General features: G+C 40.1%; 1 protein-coding gene across 8 annotated transcripts in view; it reads right to left on the reverse strand.

Annotated features, from left to right (window-relative positions):
• Positions 1-679, reverse strand: part of PTK2B (protein tyrosine kinase 2 beta) — a 97,849-nt gene extending 97,170 nt beyond the window's left edge. For 4 of the 8 annotated variants that reach the window (XM_039345980.1, XM_039345984.1, XM_039345983.1 and 1 more), the window contains exon 1: positions 180-410. The gene's annotated coding sequence lies outside the window, so the exon portion shown is untranslated. Of the gene's footprint in view, positions 1-179; positions 412-541 lie in introns of those variants that run through there. The other 4 variants (XM_039345987.1, XM_039345985.1, XM_039345981.1 and 1 more) reach the window with 3 other exon arrangements.
• Between the last annotated feature and the right edge of the window lie 18,142 nt (positions 680-18,821).

Below are 18,821 nucleotides of genomic sequence, written 5' to 3' on the forward strand. Positions count from 1 at the left end.
AGAGCTGGAGGGCCACGCCGCCTCTCTACCCTGCCTGCTTCTCCAGGGTCAAGCCTGGCTGGAAAAGTATGGCTGGCATTTCTCAGGCAGGTACGGCCGCCTTCGGAGAAAAGGAAAAAGAGAAGGAAACAAAAGAGTGGGAGAGAAGTGGAAATAAGTGTCCGGGTCGCCTCGCCTACCTTTCAGTCCACCTTCGAAGCCGAAAGCCGTTTAGAGGGGATCAAGAGCAACCTCGTGCCACTTTGCTTCTTGGATCCAAAGGAGGGAACAGGAAAAAAAAAAGCCGCTTCCGACGAAGCGCCCCCTCCCTCCTTCCCTCCTTCCCTTCCTCTTTCTTTCTCTTTCTTTTGGCAGGCCCGTCTGCTAAAGGCACCCTCGCGCCCACTTCCTGGTTGCGTCTTTACTTCTCCCTGCCTGCAGTTACGTGTGTCAGACTTCAAGCGCGGTGCCACCAAGCAGGAATCTGCCTCGGCATGCAACGCGGACCTGCTGCTGGGCTGTTGCGCAGCGTTTCCTTTGCCCCGCAGGTCAGGAAACTCACCTTGAGGTCGATCCAGGCTACTTTTTGGTAGGGGTCTGCCTCGAACCTTACAAGGAGGATGCCAGTGGGGGGGGGGTAAGGGGCTTGCTGTACAACCCGTGCAGGGGAAATCAACTTTTGAACTCGTTTGCTACTCTCCTTCACAGCTACAGTATGTATTTTAAGTGAAGCCACTCCCCGGGTCCGGCTGCCCACTTCCTAGGGAGGAGGAGTGTGAAACTGGGGCATGTGTTTGGCGAGCAAAAGGCCTTCAGTCACCAAGACCCACCGAGCAGAGGGAGCAAGATGTAAGTGAACCAAGACAGTCTGCTATAGTCTGGATCCAAGAGGCAGCTGCTGACCCTCGGATCCGCCTGTTTTTGAGGCACCCGGCATCGTCAGACGTCAGCCTAATATTCAGGCTTACCTACTGCAGGATATCCAACACTGTCAAATTTCCCAGCACTGTCTGAAAATGAAAGCCCTCAAGCCACAGCAGGGTGGAAAACAATGGGGGAGGATTTGTGCTGAGCTAACAACCTCCAGGCTCTACAAAGAGTAAAGCTACACAATGTGAGGGCATGGAAAATAAGTGATCTTCTTTCTCACAATTGCTCACCAAGCACAGAAGCGTTGAATAGGAAAAATGGCTTACAGTGGTCACAATGAATCAAACATTTCTAGAAACTTGTTCTTTCTGGAATGAGAAACTTGGCAAAATGTTTAACACAAGAGAGATGGAAAAATAGAAGAGAAGAGAGAAGCAGCATAGGAATGTCTCATCCGCATATAGAACCAAATGGCTACATTCCGCCAGAAACCTAGATCCTAAGATTTCTAGCAGATGAAGAACCAAACATAACTTCTATTTCCATAGTTTAATTTGATGTTGCTTAGCCTCATCTCATCTTACAAAAGCTAAACTGGGCTGGACCTGAACATCTTTTGGATGGGAAAACACCAGGAAATCCCAGAGGTGTATACAAGACTGGCAAATAGAAAACAAACAATATCCTGGAAGAAGACACCGTCAAACTATTTTGCAGAAAACAGTGCGTCCTTGTCCTGGTAATCACCAGCATTGAATCTTAGCTTTTTTGCCAATCGGATGGGGCAAGGACAGACAGTGGCATCAACATGGCACTGAAAGAATGGCAAAAGCATTGGCCTGGCTGACCATAAGCAATGCCAAAGAAAGCCTCTGTTCTCATCCAGACATTCCACTAACTCCCCCAGGCTATGTTCAAGTGATATACCTCAGCCTGGTCACTACATAGCCCATTTGCACAATATTGTACATTCAGACATAAACTATCAGACACTTTGAATCTTTGTTTTCTCCAAGCTCCCCAACCAAGGCTGAACCAAGCTGCATCTTTACTTGACCCACTTATGTGAACATAGCCATAGAAACGGCACTTTGCTGGTTCTGCAGCATCAGGCTTATAGATCAATCTCCAAAAATAGCATAGATTCAGCAATATCTTTGTTGCATTATGTATCTGAGATAACTCAGCATTAGCAAGCCCACCCACCCGTGGCAGGGGAATTTTGCTAAATCTACCCTCTTCAGAAAATAAAACTAGGAAATGAAGAATGCTACATACCAGTTCTGGTTACAGAGTGGTGGTAGTGATGATAATGTTTTATTTCCTCTAAAGTAGCATAAACTTACTTTTACAAGTATGTGACCATCTGTGAAATAACCCAATGCATACCAAGTGAAGAAACCCCCATAGAAAGAAATAGATAAATATTAAGAGAAAGGCTGAACAATTTTAAAAAAGGATTAAAAATAGCAAGCCCAACAAGCGGTGGCCGCCCACACAATAAAAGATAATTTTGCTCATATTGCCCCTGTGTGGCCATCCAGTGCAGTATACAAATTGTTCTGCAGAAATAATTGATATAGCCAAACTCATATCCGAGTAGTAATAATACTTAGACTCAGGGCTTTTTTTTGGTCATAGAACGCCCAGAACAGAGTTCCGGCATCTTTTTGGATGTAACCTTGTAGGGTAGGCAAGGTGGGTTGTATGACACGTGTGAGTTCCGGCACCTTTTTTTTGTTTTACAAAAAAAGCACTGCTTAGACTTATATACCGCTTCACAGTGCTTTAAGAACTCACTAAGCAGTTGACAGAGTCAGCATATTGCCCCCAACAGTAAGCCACAGGACACACCTTTTTCACTTGCTGCAGTTCTAGTAACTTTGTTAACATCTAAAGTCAAAACCTGACTTTACAAAATTATTATTATTGCCCTCACATCAGTTTGATCATGCACTATTAAGTAAATATGGACTCTTAGTGACCACAAAGGTAGATTTTCCCTATGACAATTTGTCTCTAATCTGGTCTCTGAGTCTTCCAATGGTGTCCCCATTGCCAACATAGCTGAGTTCATCCATCTTGCTACTGATCATCCCTTTCTCTTTCCTTCCACTCTTCAAAGCATTATAGATTTCTCTAAAAGTCTATTCACATAACATTTCCAAAATATAGTAATTTCAGCTTGATCATTTGTACTTTGAGAGAAAACCTTGAACTTATTTGCTCAGTCCATTTAATAATAATAATAATTAATAATAATAATAAAGTTGGAAGGGACCTTGGAGGTCACCTAGTTCAACGCCCTGCTCAGGCAGGAAACCCTATACCATTTCTGACAAATGGCTGTCTAGTTTCTTCTTAAAAACTTCCAGTGTTGGCACATTCACCACTTCTGGAGGCAGGTTGTTCCACTGGTTCATTGTTCTCACTGTCAGGAAGTTTCTCCTTAGTTCTAGGTTGCTTCTCTCCTTGATTAGTTTCCATCCGTTGCTTATTGTCCTGCCTTCAGACTCCTTGGAAAATAGCTTGACTCCCTCTTCTTTGTGGCAGCCCCTGAGATATTGGAATACTGCTATCATGTTCCCCCTCGTCCTTCTCTTCATTAAACTAGACATACCCAATTCCAGCAGCCATTCCTTATACGCTTTGGCCTCTAGTCTCCTAATCATCTTTGTTGCTCTTCTCTGTACTCTTTCTAGAGTCTCAACATCTTTTTTGCATCGTAGTGACCAAAACTGGATGCAGTATTCCAAGTGTGGCCTTACCAAGGCATTGTAAAGTGGTATTAATACTTCACGTGATCTTGATTCTATCCCTCTATTAATGCAGCCCAGCACTGTGTTGGTCTTTTTGGCAGCTGCAGCACACTGCTGGCTCATATTTAAGTGATTGTCCACTAGGACTCCAAGGTCCCTCTCACAGTTACTACTATTGACCAAGGTACCCCTTATACTGTACCTGTACATTTGGTTGTTATGGTTCCGGCTAATGAAACATTTCAAAGAACTTCCAGGCATTTATTTTCCTAAAAGTCTTTTATTGTTACAAAATGTCGGCACAGGCACAACGGAGGGATGCTAGGATCTAAGTTCTCTTCCTCTGAGCAGTTAAGTTATCAGCATGTTCCCTCCCTAAATTAGCCGTCATATATCACATTATCCAATTAGTGTGAAGGTCAAAGGTTTTCTTCCTCTTTCTTTCCTGGGCTTTACCCCCAACCCCCCTTCTGCTCTGTATTAACCCCATAAATACCAGGCAGTTCTGCATATTGTCAAAGCAAGAATATACAATATTTGCAGCGTTGACATTGTTTTTTCTTGCCTAAATGTAGAACCTTACTTTTTTCACCATTGAATTTCATTTTGTTAGATAGCACCCAGTGTTCAAGTCTGTCCAGATTCTCCTGTATCCTAAGCTTGGAGTGTTGGCTATTCCTGCCAGTTTGGTATCATCTGCAAATCTGATGATTTCCCCATCTATCCCCTCATCAAAATTGTTAATGAAGATGTTGAAGAGCACTGGCCCAGAACAGAGCCCTGGGGCAACCCACTACACACTTCCCTCCATATAGATGCGGTTCCATTGAGGACCACACGCTGAGTGCGGCCGGTCAGCCAGCTACGGATCCATCTGGTGGTGATGCTGTCTAACCCACATTTTTTTAACTTATCAAGTAGTAGGTTGTGATCTACTTTATCAAATGCCTTAGTGAAGTCCAAGTAAATTATATCCACAACATTCCTCTGATCCACTAATTTTGTCACTTGGTTAAAGAATGCAATAAGATTTGTCTGGCATGATCTGTTTTTAACAAACCCATGTTGGCTTTTAGTAATGACTTTGTTTGCCTCTAGGTGTTCGCTGATTCATTGTTTGATTATCTTCCCAGGTATTGAGGTCAGGCTGATAGGTCTGTAATTTCCTGAGTCCATTTTTTTTCCTTTTTTGAAGATGGGAACTACATCAGCTCTTTTCCAGTCCTCCAGTAGTTCCCCAGTGCTCCAGGATCTTTGAAAAATATAGTTCAATGGTTCTGAGATCACATCTGCCAGTTCCTTGAGAACCCTGGGGTGTAACCCATCTGGTCCTGGCGATTTGAACTCATCTAGGCTGGACAGGTGCTCACTTACCATTTTCTTGCCTATCTTAACTTGCGTTTCTATTCTGTTTTTTATGGCACTATTTTTGGTAGGTTGGTCTGTTTTTTCCCTTTGTGTAAAGACAGATGCAAAAAACGAGTTAAATAGTTCTGCTTTCTCCCTGTTGCTTGTCACCTTCTTGCCACTTTCCCCCACTAATGGACCAATCATTCACTTTTTTCTTCTTTTTTACATGTTGAAAGAAGCTTTTTTTGTTATTTTTGACTTTGGTTGCAAGCCTTAGTTCATTTTGAGCCTTACCTTTCCTCACTTCATCAGCTATTTGCTGATATTCTGACTTAGTTATGTGCCCCTCTTTCTACTTTCTATACTTGTCCTTTTTATCTTTCAATTTATCAAAGAGTTCTTTGTGCAGCCATGCTGGTTTCTTTTGAGAGGTGTTATTTTTCCTCTTTGTTTGTTTGTTTCCAAAGTATTCTAAGGAGACTTTTCCAACACCAATGTTTTAAAGTATCAATACTCTTTCTATTCTGCTGGCTTAATGTAATGGCCTGGTTCACACTCTGTAAAACAATTCCTCTGTATACGCAACCACTGAATCAGAATTCAATCTCATTTAGTCCAATGTAGCATAGATTCTAGAGCAAATCATCACAAGACAGTTCTTTGACCATAAATATTTTTAACCCATTTCTAGCTGGTGAAATGGGTGAAAATGGTGAAGATGGTGAATACATTAAGCAAGATAGTGTTCTGTGAGTCAACTGCAGCAGGTAACTTTGGGAGATGGAAATAGTATTACATTCCACGAGTGGGAGACTCCATTCTTAGAGGATCTTGAATTCAGTATGACCCATGCTTCCATAGCAAAAGGCATCATCGCATGCTTTGGAATTCCCATGGCATATTAAAGCGTGGATCAGTCTCTCCAAGTTTGGTCTCCAACAGCTATAATGCTGAAGTGAAACTTTCATGAGAGCTAGCAGAAGGTGAAAGTCATAATTCAATATACAGATAGCCCTCAACTTACAATCACAATTGAGCCCAAAATTTCTGTTGTTAAAAGACAGTTTTTAAATGAGTTTTGTCCCATTTTATGACCTTTCTTGCCACAGTTGTTAAATGAACAACTGCAGTTGTTAAGTGAACCTGGCTTCCCCATTGACTTTGGTTGTCAGAAGGTCGCAAAAGGTGATCACATGACCCTGGGACACTGCAACCATCTTAAATGTGAGCCAGTTGTCAAGCGGCTGAATTTTGATCATGTGACCATGGGGATGTTGCAGCGGTTGTAAATGTGGAAAATAATTATAAGTGACTTTTTTCAGTGCTGTTGTAACTTTTAACAGTCACTAAGCAAACTGTTGCAGGTAAAAGACTACTTGTATTTGTGGATAGCAGCAGATTGAGAAGCCTATTGATGACTATATTCTGACTGAAATTGATGGAAACTTTCTTCCTGGATGTCCAGAAAGTAAATTTAGATATGGGTTTTCCAGGTAATTAAAAATATGAAGAACTTTTAGTTTGTTTGCTTAGTCTACTTTTCTTCTAGGAGCTCAAAGAAATATATGTTGGAATGTCTTTTTTTTCCCCCTCACAATTTTGTGAGTTGGTTTGAATTGATGGATAATAGCTATGTTCATAAAACTCTCAACTTACTAGTTAGCAAGTAAGATCACACAGCATGCTAAGCTTTTTATTATCAACCACATTACATTCCCCTTGTGGTTTAATGTGTTGCATAAATACAGACAGACACAAACTGAGCAATGTGGTATATGCAGTACAATGCAGTGAGCCATGTGCAGATCTATACATTGGGGAAACAAACCAACCACTTCATAAACGCATGGCACAGCATAGAAGAACAAACCCATCAGGACAAGATTCAGCAGCCCATCTGCATTTAAAAGACAAAGGCCACTCTTTCGAAGACATTTTGGATAGAGAGGACCGCTGATTTAAAAGAGGGGTCAAAGAGGCAGGAATGGAACAACTTGCCACAGTCAACTTGCCACAGGACAACTCACTGCAGGACAATTTAACAATTCTATTTAATTGTTTAAAATAAACAAAAAAATATTTTAACATTCACATTTCATTCTGTCGCTCCTTTTGCATCCTTTCTTTAATGATTCTATTCCACCATTTCTTTGATATTAGTGTAACTCTTGTCCCGCAGTGAGTTGTTCTGGGGTGAGTTGGCCATGGTTAGTTGTCCCACAGTGAGTTGGCCGTGGCAAGTTGGCTGTGGTGAGTTGGCCATGGTGAATTGTCATAGACCCCAAAGAGGCCACCTATGTTAAAATTGAACAGACCTTTCTCAAAAGAGGGGGAGGGAAATGACATCATCTATCTCCAGTCTACAACACAGTCCTTTCAGCAATTCCAAAAAGGTTTCACACCCATTTGCACTACTCTATGTGACCTTGAGGACACAGATAAGCCTCCAGGCTGCCTCAATGACTCTCTAAAAAATGCAAATGACCAGTTGTCTGCAAGGAATATACATCCTTCCATTTCCCATCATCCAGACAGAGCTGAAGAAGCTTCTTGGATGAGAAGTGAAATGTCTTCAAAGAGAAAAAAGATAGTCCAGTTGCCTCATGAAAAGGCATCTTTGGTACAGCCACTTAGAATTATGATTCAGTGTATTGTGCCAAATCAAAAAATGAGAATGATGTAATCAGATTAAGAATGTTGTATAAATGCAAACAACAAACTCCATATTTGATTGGGAACTTGAACCAACAACTTAACCTCTGCAACACTGTTACTAATTTAAATCAAGTGTTTTAAATCTGAAACAAACCACAATAACATAAACTTGTAACACGCATTATAGTTCCATTGTATAAACAACACATGTACCTAGTTGCATCATGACATATATAATTTGTGTCATTTGCAGGGTGATATCATGATCTTCATGTCATCTTTTGACACAAACCTACACAATGAGGATGCTCATTCTTTTCTCAACTTGAAATATCCACATCATTGATGGTATACAAAAAAGCTCTATGTGGACCTTGACTTTCCTTCCCAAATTGTGAAAGCAGTAAGATCATAATGTGCACAAGGGAGTGGGATGGGGCATCTCTACCGCAGTTGCTTGGAAAGACACCTCATCCCCACTGCTTCCTGAGAGGAAGTATGGGATTTGGTGGTTAACAGCGACTATATATAGAAAGTCAATGCTAACAGTTGCATAGCCCTAAGATTGACAGGCAAGAAAGACACACTACAATTCTTCCAAGCAGATTTTGTTATTGTTCCTTATCAGTAAACAGAATCTTGCTAAACTAAAAACATGCTAACACCCTCATAAGGCATATACTCTGGGAACTCACATAGGGGACGTGGTGGTGCAGAGGTTTAATGATGCTGGATGTGCTGAGCAATTGCCAGGACTCAGATGGTTTGAGTCCAGCTCTGCAGGACAGAGTGAGCTCCCATCTCTTGTCCCTAGCTCCTGCCCACCTAGCAGTTTGAAATCATTGTTTGTAAGTAGATAGATAGGTACCACCATTTTGGTGTTGGGAAACTGCTGGCTGTGTTCTGTGTGGAGAGCTGGAACTGGCACTGGATCTGCAGGGACATGATTGGCAGATGAGTGGTGGAGGAAAGTCTTGGATGAGCAACCTTTGTCTGAGAAGCTACAGGCCAGCCTGTATGAAGCTAGTTCGCCCTCTTGTGGTGCACCAGGGCAACAAATGGACTAGTGACTTGCTGCCAGGACTTCTACTGTGTGCATAACATTGTAGCCTCCCTGGCCTAATATGCCATACATTAAAATCAATCAATCAATCAATCTCTCACACAGACTATCTGAACAGAGTTTGTCTCTTGCTCCTCTGGAATGCACTCTCTCCCTCCTCAGAATCTGGACTAGAGTCCATCACAAAGATGGAGCCTGAGGTTCAGTATAGTTAGGCTAGGGCAGGGGTAGGCAACCCAAAACACTCAAAGAGCCACTTGGACCCGTTTCCCACCAAAAACAAAACACCGGGAGCCACAAAACCCTTTTGATATCTAAAATGAAGATAACACTGCATATATCCTTTTTTACCTTTATTATAAGTGTGTGTGTGTGTGTGTGTGTGTGTGTGTGTGTGTGTATGTATATATATATATGTGTGTGTGTGTGTGTGTGTGTGTATATATATATATATATATATATATATATATATATATACACACACACACACACACACATACACACACACACTAAAAATAAAAGTAAAAATATGACTCTTGGGAATATCCATACTATTAAAACAATGATCACCAAGAGAATGCTTTAAGAGAATAAAATTACATACACGCACAGGTAAAAAAAGGATATATGCAGTGTTATCTTCATTTTAGATGTCAAAAGAGTCTCTCTCTCTCTCTCTCTCTCTCTCTCTCTCCCCCTCCCTCTCTATCTGCCCTTGGTCTGCCACTCCTCTTCCCCCACTCTTTCTTTCTTTCTCTCTCTCTCTCTCTTTCTCTTTCTCTCTTTCTCCCCCCCCCCTCCTATCTGCTGCTCACCTGGCAAGCTTCAAACTGTTGTCCAACAAGCTCAGGGGTAGGCAACCTCGTCTCTTTTATGACTCATGGACTTCAACTCCCAGAATTCCTGAGTCAGCCTAGCTGGGCTAGCTAGCTCTCTCCTCCCCTTCCTGCTTCCTGCAGAAACGCAGCAAAGGGAGGAGCTCCGCCCAGTAAGCTTTTCAGCTCCTCCGAGAACACTGTGAGTGCACTCTCTTTTACACACACACACACACACACACACACACACAGAGAGAGAGAGAGAGAGAGAGAGAGAGAGAGAGAGAAGCAGGGAAGCACAATTGCCTCTCTCTGTCTCTGTCTCTCTCTGCAAAGGCAGAGGAGGCTGGGAGCCACAGGGGAAGGCTCAAAGAGCCGCATGCGGCTCCGGAGCCGCAGGTTGCCGACCTGTGGGCTAGGGTTTCATATTGTAAAGATTTTGTTTGGATTGACAAACAAACATTTTGTTAAATTGCTCCAGGAGCACATCACATTATTTGATCAGATTCTGACCGAAGAAACCCTTGCTCCACTACCACCATTTTGCTCCACTACCTTACTTCAGAGTACACCATTTATAAAGCTGAGATTTGATTTGGCATCCCCAACTCACTCTCTCTCCCTCTCTCTCTCTCTCTCTCTCTCTCTCTCCCTCTCTCCCTCTCTCTCTCTTTCTCTCTCCTTAAATGAATGTGTTTTTTGGGGGAGGGGAGTTAGGCTTAGAGGCAAGAATAAAATAAATTTTTGGTGAGAACAGTATGAATGATGGATCCATTTATTCAGGTTGATTATAAAATATGAATAGTCATTTATAGTCTCAGAGGAAAGTAGTATTGAATTATCAAGTAATTCAACATTAAAATAATTATTTAAGAACTTCCCTTTTGGCATCTTCTGACATAAAGTGAAGACAGAATAAGAAGTATTTATTGGAAAAAATGTTTTTAATTAGTTATATGAACATATTTCCTTTGCTATGAAACTCTTAAAAACAAAAGCTGATAAGTTGGCTGTGGCGAGTGTCAGCAGAGTTGCCAAGGTGGATGGTGCTGGGCGATTTCAACATGTCATCCTTAGGGTGGCATCTGAAGTGACCCAGCAGCCAATCATTTATCCAGGATTATCAAGAGTCCAACACATGCTTGATCTGGATTCAACTGGATCGGGATATAGAGATGGCACGATCAGAAATTCAGTCGACTGTAACATCCACTGATAGTGAGATCCTTCTGTCAGACTTGCCCCAGTCTGATCCCTTAGGAAAGAAAAGCCTTTGAATCCATTGGGTTAAAGCAAAGGGTTCTTTTACTGAGAGTGATGGTTGCAGTAAAGTCAAGCCAGCTCTGAAATCCACACTTCTGGATACAAAAATAAGGTGTAGGTTTGCCCCCCAGCCCGTCCCCCTCCCCTGTGCCCAGTCTGTTTCCAGCCAACCGGCCAAGATGTTTTGAGAATTTTGAGATGTTTGGGGGTAATCCGCACATTTCTCAGGGTTCCTGGCCATGGGATGCTGGACAAACAGGATCCAGCTCCTCTGATCATTTCCACCTGTCATTCCCCCCTCCCAATTTCCTATCACATAAACACAAAACTTTACTGCCATTTCATCTTTCCTTCTTTCTTCCTTCCCTCCCCTTTCCCCCTCTCATCTTCCTTCCCTTCTTTTTTATGGCAGGATGCCTGTGAGCCCCCCCCCCCCAAGCTGAGTCAGGCAGATCTGATACATTCTCTAATTGCTTTAAGTTTGACTTGTGTCACCAGTCTATGGGGAGCAGAAAGGTCTGATTTGATTGGTCTGCTTATGGGATTGGTCTGCTTATGCTTTCCAGGGGGCCTTTTGGGAGTTTCCCCCGAGGCTGTGCTTGGCTTTAGGTGCTTGGTAAAATGAGGGGATGGATGGAGCTTTGGATAGGATTGTGCCTGAGTGATCTCTCCCTGATCATTGGTGTAGGGGAGTTCTGATTTTACTGAGGAGCTCTAGGAAACTGAGTGGCAGAGAAGACTCCTAGATTGTTGCTGATGGGAAAAAAACATGAATAACAGCTCATATCTGAGCCTATTCCATTACAGCAATAGCAGCAAAATATCAATATTTCTCCACTCTGTGTTTGTGACCTAGACTTTGTTGGAGAATGGTGAGATAGATAAACAATTAAATGATCACTATGTTGAGGGGTTAAAAACACTGAGATCAGCTCAGAACTAGATGTCAACTGGACAACTTTTATAGATGTGACAGAATCTGTGTCTGAGGTTATCTGATATCTGAGATGCTGACTTCCAAGGAAATGATTATAGTTCTGTCTTACATGTGGCTAAAGGCTATATTTCCCATTCAGGATGTTGGAGTTGTTGCTTTTAAAATAAAATAGTCCCACAATCTGTCCCTATATGAAAAGGCAGAAATGAGGGAGAGGGGAGCTAAACATTAATATCTTGCCAGTATGAGCCAGATCCCATTTTGCAATCTTTCTGCTTCCTTTATAGATAGAACAAGAGACAGAAGACCTTTCCCCTCTTGCACGTAACCGCAGCAAAACATGCCCTAGCTATGTGGGTTTTTTTTTCCTGTTGTGATCTACCTGGGGTTGCCTTCATCTCTGCCCCAGCCCATAAGAAAGACACTTTTAAGTACCACAGTTATAGTATAACCTTTATTCTGAAACTGTCACTCTTGAAGAGAAGTCAACTAACTATAGTGATGATAACAGAGGTGACAGAGAAAGGATTTTGCTGTTGTTCCGTTAGTCATTTCTCATTCATTGGGACCTGATGAATGTCCTTCCACTAGACCCGTAAACCGTTTGCTTCATCAGTGATTATATTTAGCCACCTTTTCTTCTCTTGGTCTTTTTTAAATTCACTTTTTTTTTTCAAACATTAGGGTCTCATCCTATGATTTCTGCCTTCTCAGTCTTTTGTCTAAGATCAAGTGTAGAGCCATGTCTTTGATAGTATGTGTTTTTGTTGGCTATGTGATTATCTCTGTTTTGTAATGTTTGCCTAGATTGATTAACATAGACTTTCTCCCAAATAGCAGACATCTTTTTATTTCATGGCCTCCATCTCCCTGTGAATCTTTGAACTTACTATTTCAGCTTCTTCCATGACATTTTGCATTGAGTTGGCATTGTCTGTTCGGACAATCATATGTCTGTCTGTCTGTCTTTCTGTTTGTCTGTTTGTCTCTGTCTATCCATCCATCATCTATCTATCTATCTATCTATCTATCTATCTATCTATCTATCTGTCTGTCTGTCTATCTATCTATCTATCTATCTATCTATCTATCTATCTATTTTATATAGCCACCTATCTCATCAAAAGCAACCCTGGGCAGATTTGTCTGTGTCTGTCTGTCTGTCTATCTATCTATCTATTGCCACAGAAGATTTAAAAAAAATTGAGCCCCAAAATGGCTTTTACACTTTCTTCTTCTATCTTCAGGTCAAGATTCCTTAAGTCTTCCTTATTTCCAATCATCACAGAGGTGTCATCAGCATAACCTGTATTGATGTTTCTCCAATAAATTTTATTTCCATTTTCTATTTTTTTCTACATTCAGGATTTCTCAAGATATATTTTGCATTTGTTAAATAAAGAAGCAATGTAGAATTTAGAAGCCTGATAGTTTGGGTTTACTTTTAGCTTCCCCCCCCCCCAGAAGATGGTGCAGCCCTCACCTGTTCTCTGTACAATCCATGAATTACGTTTTTGAAAATTACAGGTAAGATTACAAGAGATCTTGTTTCGTAGAGATGAAGAACTATTGTTCTATTATCTAAACTATTGTTTAGCCAGAATTTCTGTGTCACTGCATTGGCACTGTTAAATTTCCTCTAGTGTAATTGATGCAAATATTAGCAGCAATAGACATAAAAACCTCATCCCCGCATAATATTTTCTACCTTGAAAATTGCTTTCAAAAGAGTTGGTGGAATGATTACGTATATGAATAAAACATGAGAATTGGACAGCTTTTGAACATTACCCAGAATTTAGTTCTGAAAAAAAAAAGATACAATAATACCTTATTCACAGTTCTGTCTGGGAAATATTCAAATTGCATACCCTTTCTGCATGCAGTCTGTTTAAGAAATCCATTCTGTGATGATGAAGCAATCGATAAGGAAGCAAAGTTGGCACTTTTTTCCATCCTGCCCCTTTCTTAATATTTGTTGCTTCAGTGATTACGGAATTGTTCTGTGAAATTTGCTTCTTGCCCTCATCTTAGGTTAGTAGGAACTTCACTCCCACACACCTATCATTCACATATCACATGCACTCCCAAACTTAGATCTACCTGTTTCAGCTAATCACAATTTGCTATGGCATAAATTGAAGTTTCCAGTTGATCAACAGACAATAAGCATGAGCTGCAAATTCTCTAAAAGTTGTCTTTTCTTGTCTGCAATAATGTGCATTTCTTTTGTCCTCGAGCTGGTAGAAAATTATGTCAACATAAATGGTACTATCTCAGCCGCCATTTTGGATTCCCAGTAATGAAGCTGGCAATGGATGCTGTCCTTAAAGTCTGAATGTAGAACAACAGAAGGGCAGTGCAAATTGTTATGTAAGCTATCCAGTCCCTTGAGAATGAGGATGGGTGGCATATAAATTTAATAAATAAATGATGCCAAAATACCACTTTTAAACTGAAACAGTTTATTAATTTAGAATCCTCCATGATAGACATAAAGGTGATGTCATGAGAACATATACTTTAAAAATTGTTAGCAGAACATTTTTATTCCATGATGAGTGGGATATGAGTTCCTTTTCTAATTTGCTAATAATCACAATACAATTACATCCCAACAATTACTTTTTTCTCCTTTGTTCCCTCAATGCTGCCTTTACCTAGAATAGAATAGAATAGAATAGAATAGAATAGAATAATAACTTTATTGTCACTTTAAATGTACACTAATCAGCATACATTATAATGAGATTTTGTTGCATACAGGTCTCAAAGGGTAACCACCTTCAATATATGCTGCATAAACATAACAAAAATAAATAAATAAAATAAATTATGCATATACCCACATACACACACATATGTGGCCCAGAGAAACAACACAGTCTAGTTCGGATGTATACATATACATCGCTAGACCTTCTCCACAGGCCATATTGAAGCAGGATTACTATTAGTCGTCTTCAGTTATACTTGTGTTAAAGTAGCGTTTTCTCTTTTCTTCTGACAATATCTGGTGGCACCTTAATCTTTAGGCTTGGCTGCTCATTATGTTGGAGGGTGATGATTTACATGACTACAAGCAGAGCAATAGAGGTGTGATAGATATTGGTAATGGAAACAGCAAATTTAATGTTGGTATTCTTTTCTGCCAAGACAAGATTAGGTGAACAACATTTCAACTCAGCAGTGCGGCAAGAGCCTAAAATGAGACAATTACAGTATTAGGGAACATCAGAGCTTTAGACAACAGTAGAAAAATATACTGAAAAGCGACAGTAAATCATCTCCATGTTATTACCTAGGAACTGCAAGTTTTCTTAATAGCATTGAGATTTTTAGTGTGTTCTAATGTTTCCTGTTGTTCATATTCCAGCCTTCTCTGTCAGCACTTGTAAAATTGGAAACAACCTCCTTGGTCCAAAGTTAAACCATACATACTGTTTTGCTACAACTACTAGTCACACTTTTATATATATACTGTACTTGTTTTTCTCATATATTAACTTAGAATAGAATAGAATAACAGAGTTCAAAGGGACCTTGGAGGTCTTGTAGTCTAACTCTCTGCTTAGGCAGGAAACCCTATACCATTTCAGACAAACGGTTGTCCAATCTCCTCTTTAAAACTTCCAGTGTTGGAGCATTCACAACTTCTGGAGGCAGATTGTTCCACTGATTAATTGTTCTAACTGTCAGGAAATTTCTCCTTAGTTCTAGATTGCTTCTGTCCTTGATTACTTTCTATCATTGCTTCTTGTCCTGCCTTCGGGTGCCTTCCAACTCTTTAATTTAATTTAATTTAATTTAATTTTTAATTCTAGTTTCCCTGAAGTACATTCTAAGCTTGCTTTAATTCCTTAATAAACAAATCTTTTTTCTGCAAGACATTTGTCTGCGGTCTCTTGAGGTGTGGATTTTTCCTACATCATCACCTGATCTTCATATGTGTTTTTCTCTATATGTAAGCTACACACTTACAAAATTAGTATATTTTGTAACAAGGTAGTTTTATGCTTGCTGAATCAGATTTCTGTAGTCTCTTTTCTTTCTCTTATTCTTTGTCCCTCTTGCATATAATTGTGTCCACCAGGTTTTGCATATGTTTACAAAGTGCAGGGGTTTTTTTTTATTTAAAGTTTTCATTTTTCCAATTTACAAAACATTAAACTTTTTTTTTAACAGCACTATGTCGTGTATCTCTTACAGTTATCTCAGAGGTCGAATTAAGTGGGGCAGGGTGGAATGGTGATAACACTTTTGTCATCAATCTCCAAACCTATAGGAGTTTTTTGGCTGGTTTGTTTACAGGCAATTAATTTGAATCAGCAGTAATGAATTCAATTATTATAGGCCTTGTCCACACCCAGCTCTTTTCTGATCAATGCATACGCTATATTGTATTCACAACAAATATAAATGTATATATAGCTATGTCACATTAATAGGGGTGGGAGAGTAGAAACAATTCTTGTGGGAAATTATAAATGCAGTCCATCTGCATATGAAAGACAAACATCACTCTTTGAAAACAGCAAAGTCCACATTCTGGACAGAGAGGATCAGTGGTTTGAAAAAGGAGTCACAGAGGCATCTACATTAGGACTGAACAGATTTGTTTCAAGAAAGGGAGAGGGATACAATACCACCTATCTCCTGTTTACGACACAATCCTTTCAGCAGTTCCAAGAAGGTTCCATACCCATTTGCACTATTCAGGTGACCCTGAGGACACAGATAAATGTCTAAGTGGCTTCAATGATTCTCAGAAAGAGTGCTAACAAATCCTCCCATTCTCCACCATTCAGTCAGAACTGAAGAAGCTTCTTTGATGTGAAGCAAGTAGTCTTCAAGAAAAAGCACATTTGGGTTTTCATGCATATGTCATCATTTTGACATCATGGTAGTTTGCTTTGAATACTGTTGGTAGGGAAGGTGGCCCTATAGATTTTTGTTTATCTTTCTTCTGGAAAAGATAGTCTTAAATTTAGGGTTGTCTTATTTTCAGATAAATACTTTTGAAAAGAACTTAGTTGAAAAGCTCTGGAAAACCTCTTATAACTAACATAAGCATCAGAGAAGGGAAGTTAAAAAACACAAATCTAATAAAAGCCTAGATAGGAGCATGCAGATTAAGGAGGTACTTATGTGGCAAAACCTTTAATTTTTATATGACACAACAGTGACACAAGAGTGCATCTAAATTGACAAGTTCTAGAGAAGCCCAGATAGGCATAATTCATCTTTTGTCATTCCCCACTTCTGCAAAAAAGACTCTCCTATATAAACTTTTTATACAATAGCATAATTATTGATGAGGTTGATGCCTTTATCATTCTGTGACAGGGTCATTACACAGGTGGGCATAGCTGCAGATAATTGCCAGCTTTGTTGCTAGATCCCAGACATCAGAAAAGAATCATTTTGATTAATTTGACAAAGCAACCGTCAATCTCCCAAAGAGAGTAGTTTTCTATGCTGAAAACAATTTTGAGGAGCAGAAATACTAGGGGGGTCTGCCTAAAAACATCCAGTTAGAAAAACCAGATGATCTTTCTCCAGCCATTCTCTCTGCAGTTAATTCTGAATATGTGCCAAAACCTAAGAACTTATTCAAAATAAATAATGAATAATTAGCTAGGCTGCACTGGTTTTATTTGGAGTTGTTTGTTTATGGTTGTTGAATCGCTTGTTCTTCCTATATTTGCTTTTCTGTTGAGAGCAGTCTTTCTTTGTGTCTGATCTGTTGGGGTCTTTATGCCAAGTGAAGGGGGCGGGTGGGCCTGCTCTTCCATCTTTCTATCCTCCCTTTTCAGACTTCCTTGTTCAGACTCCTCTATCTCTCTTTTTTTCCCCCAGGAAACAGTTTGGTGGGCAGGGGAAATGAAGCAGTTGAATGTCTGACAAAAAGGCGCTTGATTTTAGCTAAGAGATGCATAGAATTAATCTGAAGGTTGTAGGTGTAGAAACTGATCTGTGTACACTAAGAAAAACACAAAATTCTCTCCTGTACTCTTGCAGGCGTAGCTACTGTTTTAGTCACTTTTCTGAGTTCTAAGACATTCACGTAAGATCCTTAAGCAGTTTTCTTCAACCAGGGGCTAAGATTCCAGTTGCTCTCTTTAGAATGATCTCCTGTTGTATTCTACTAATCTCATGTTCTTCTTCCTACCTTTAATTGTCCTGCAGTTCTGAGGCATTCTGGGTGGTGGTGGGGAGGACTCTCCACAAGTTCCCTGTTCCAGGTCCTCTGTTAACTGCAGCTTTTATCTACTTTCACCTCCCTTCTGTTGGGTCTTATTTCCAGTCTCTTTCTTTTTCATCCCATATGTTGAAACAACTGGTTCCTTTCTTTCTCCTTCCTATTATTCCTTTGCTATGTGGAGGTGAATTGCTGCTGAAACTACTCCACTTCAGTTTACCCATGTTATTTTTCCACTGCTGGTGGCTGGGAGGAGTTTCTGAAAAGCTTGACCTTCCTTTTTTCTTTTCACTAAGTCATGGAAGCTGCCTAGGTGGCTTTAAGCCAGTCACTCTCTCTCAGCCCAATTCACCTCATAGGATTGTTGCTGTAGAGAAAATAGGGAGAAGAATTATGTATGTTCGTCACTTCAAGTTGTTTATAAAAATAACAAAGGGGAAATTAAAAAAAATCTTTTAAAAAGGACAATCTTAGTCTAATGCTAATTGATTTTATGTATCCTGTAGGTCAGCTTGATAATTTAACATTTCCTGATTCCCATCATCTTCTCTAAAGGACTCTCTCACTTTCTGTATGAGTATTTCAAATTCAACATCAATACCCACAAAAATACTTTCAAAGGACACAGCAAGAAGGATCATGGCTCCATCTATGGAGTTGGAGCTCAGAATCTGAAGATCAATGAGATATCTGTTATGTACACCTAATCAACCTAATTGGTAAAGAGAGAATTATTTTTTTAATTAATTCAGTCCAGAAATTTAATCCAGGAGCTACGATTGATGGAAAAAAATAAAATTAAAAACAGATAGCATTATCTCATGTCCAAAGCACATACAGTACATGAAGAGGAAGAAGCTATTAGTGAGAGATTATATGATGAAATTTTGAGCATTCACAGTTTTGTTGAAAGCGTTTGCTCTGGAGG

This window comes from Crotalus tigris, unplaced genomic scaffold (genome assembly GCF_016545835.1).
Source record: "Crotalus tigris isolate CLP2741 ecotype Arizona unplaced genomic scaffold, ASM1654583v1 scf7180000017987.690289119674:8195010, whole genome shotgun sequence".
Classification (NCBI taxonomy): Eukaryota; Metazoa; Chordata; class Lepidosauria; order Squamata; family Viperidae; genus Crotalus; species Crotalus tigris.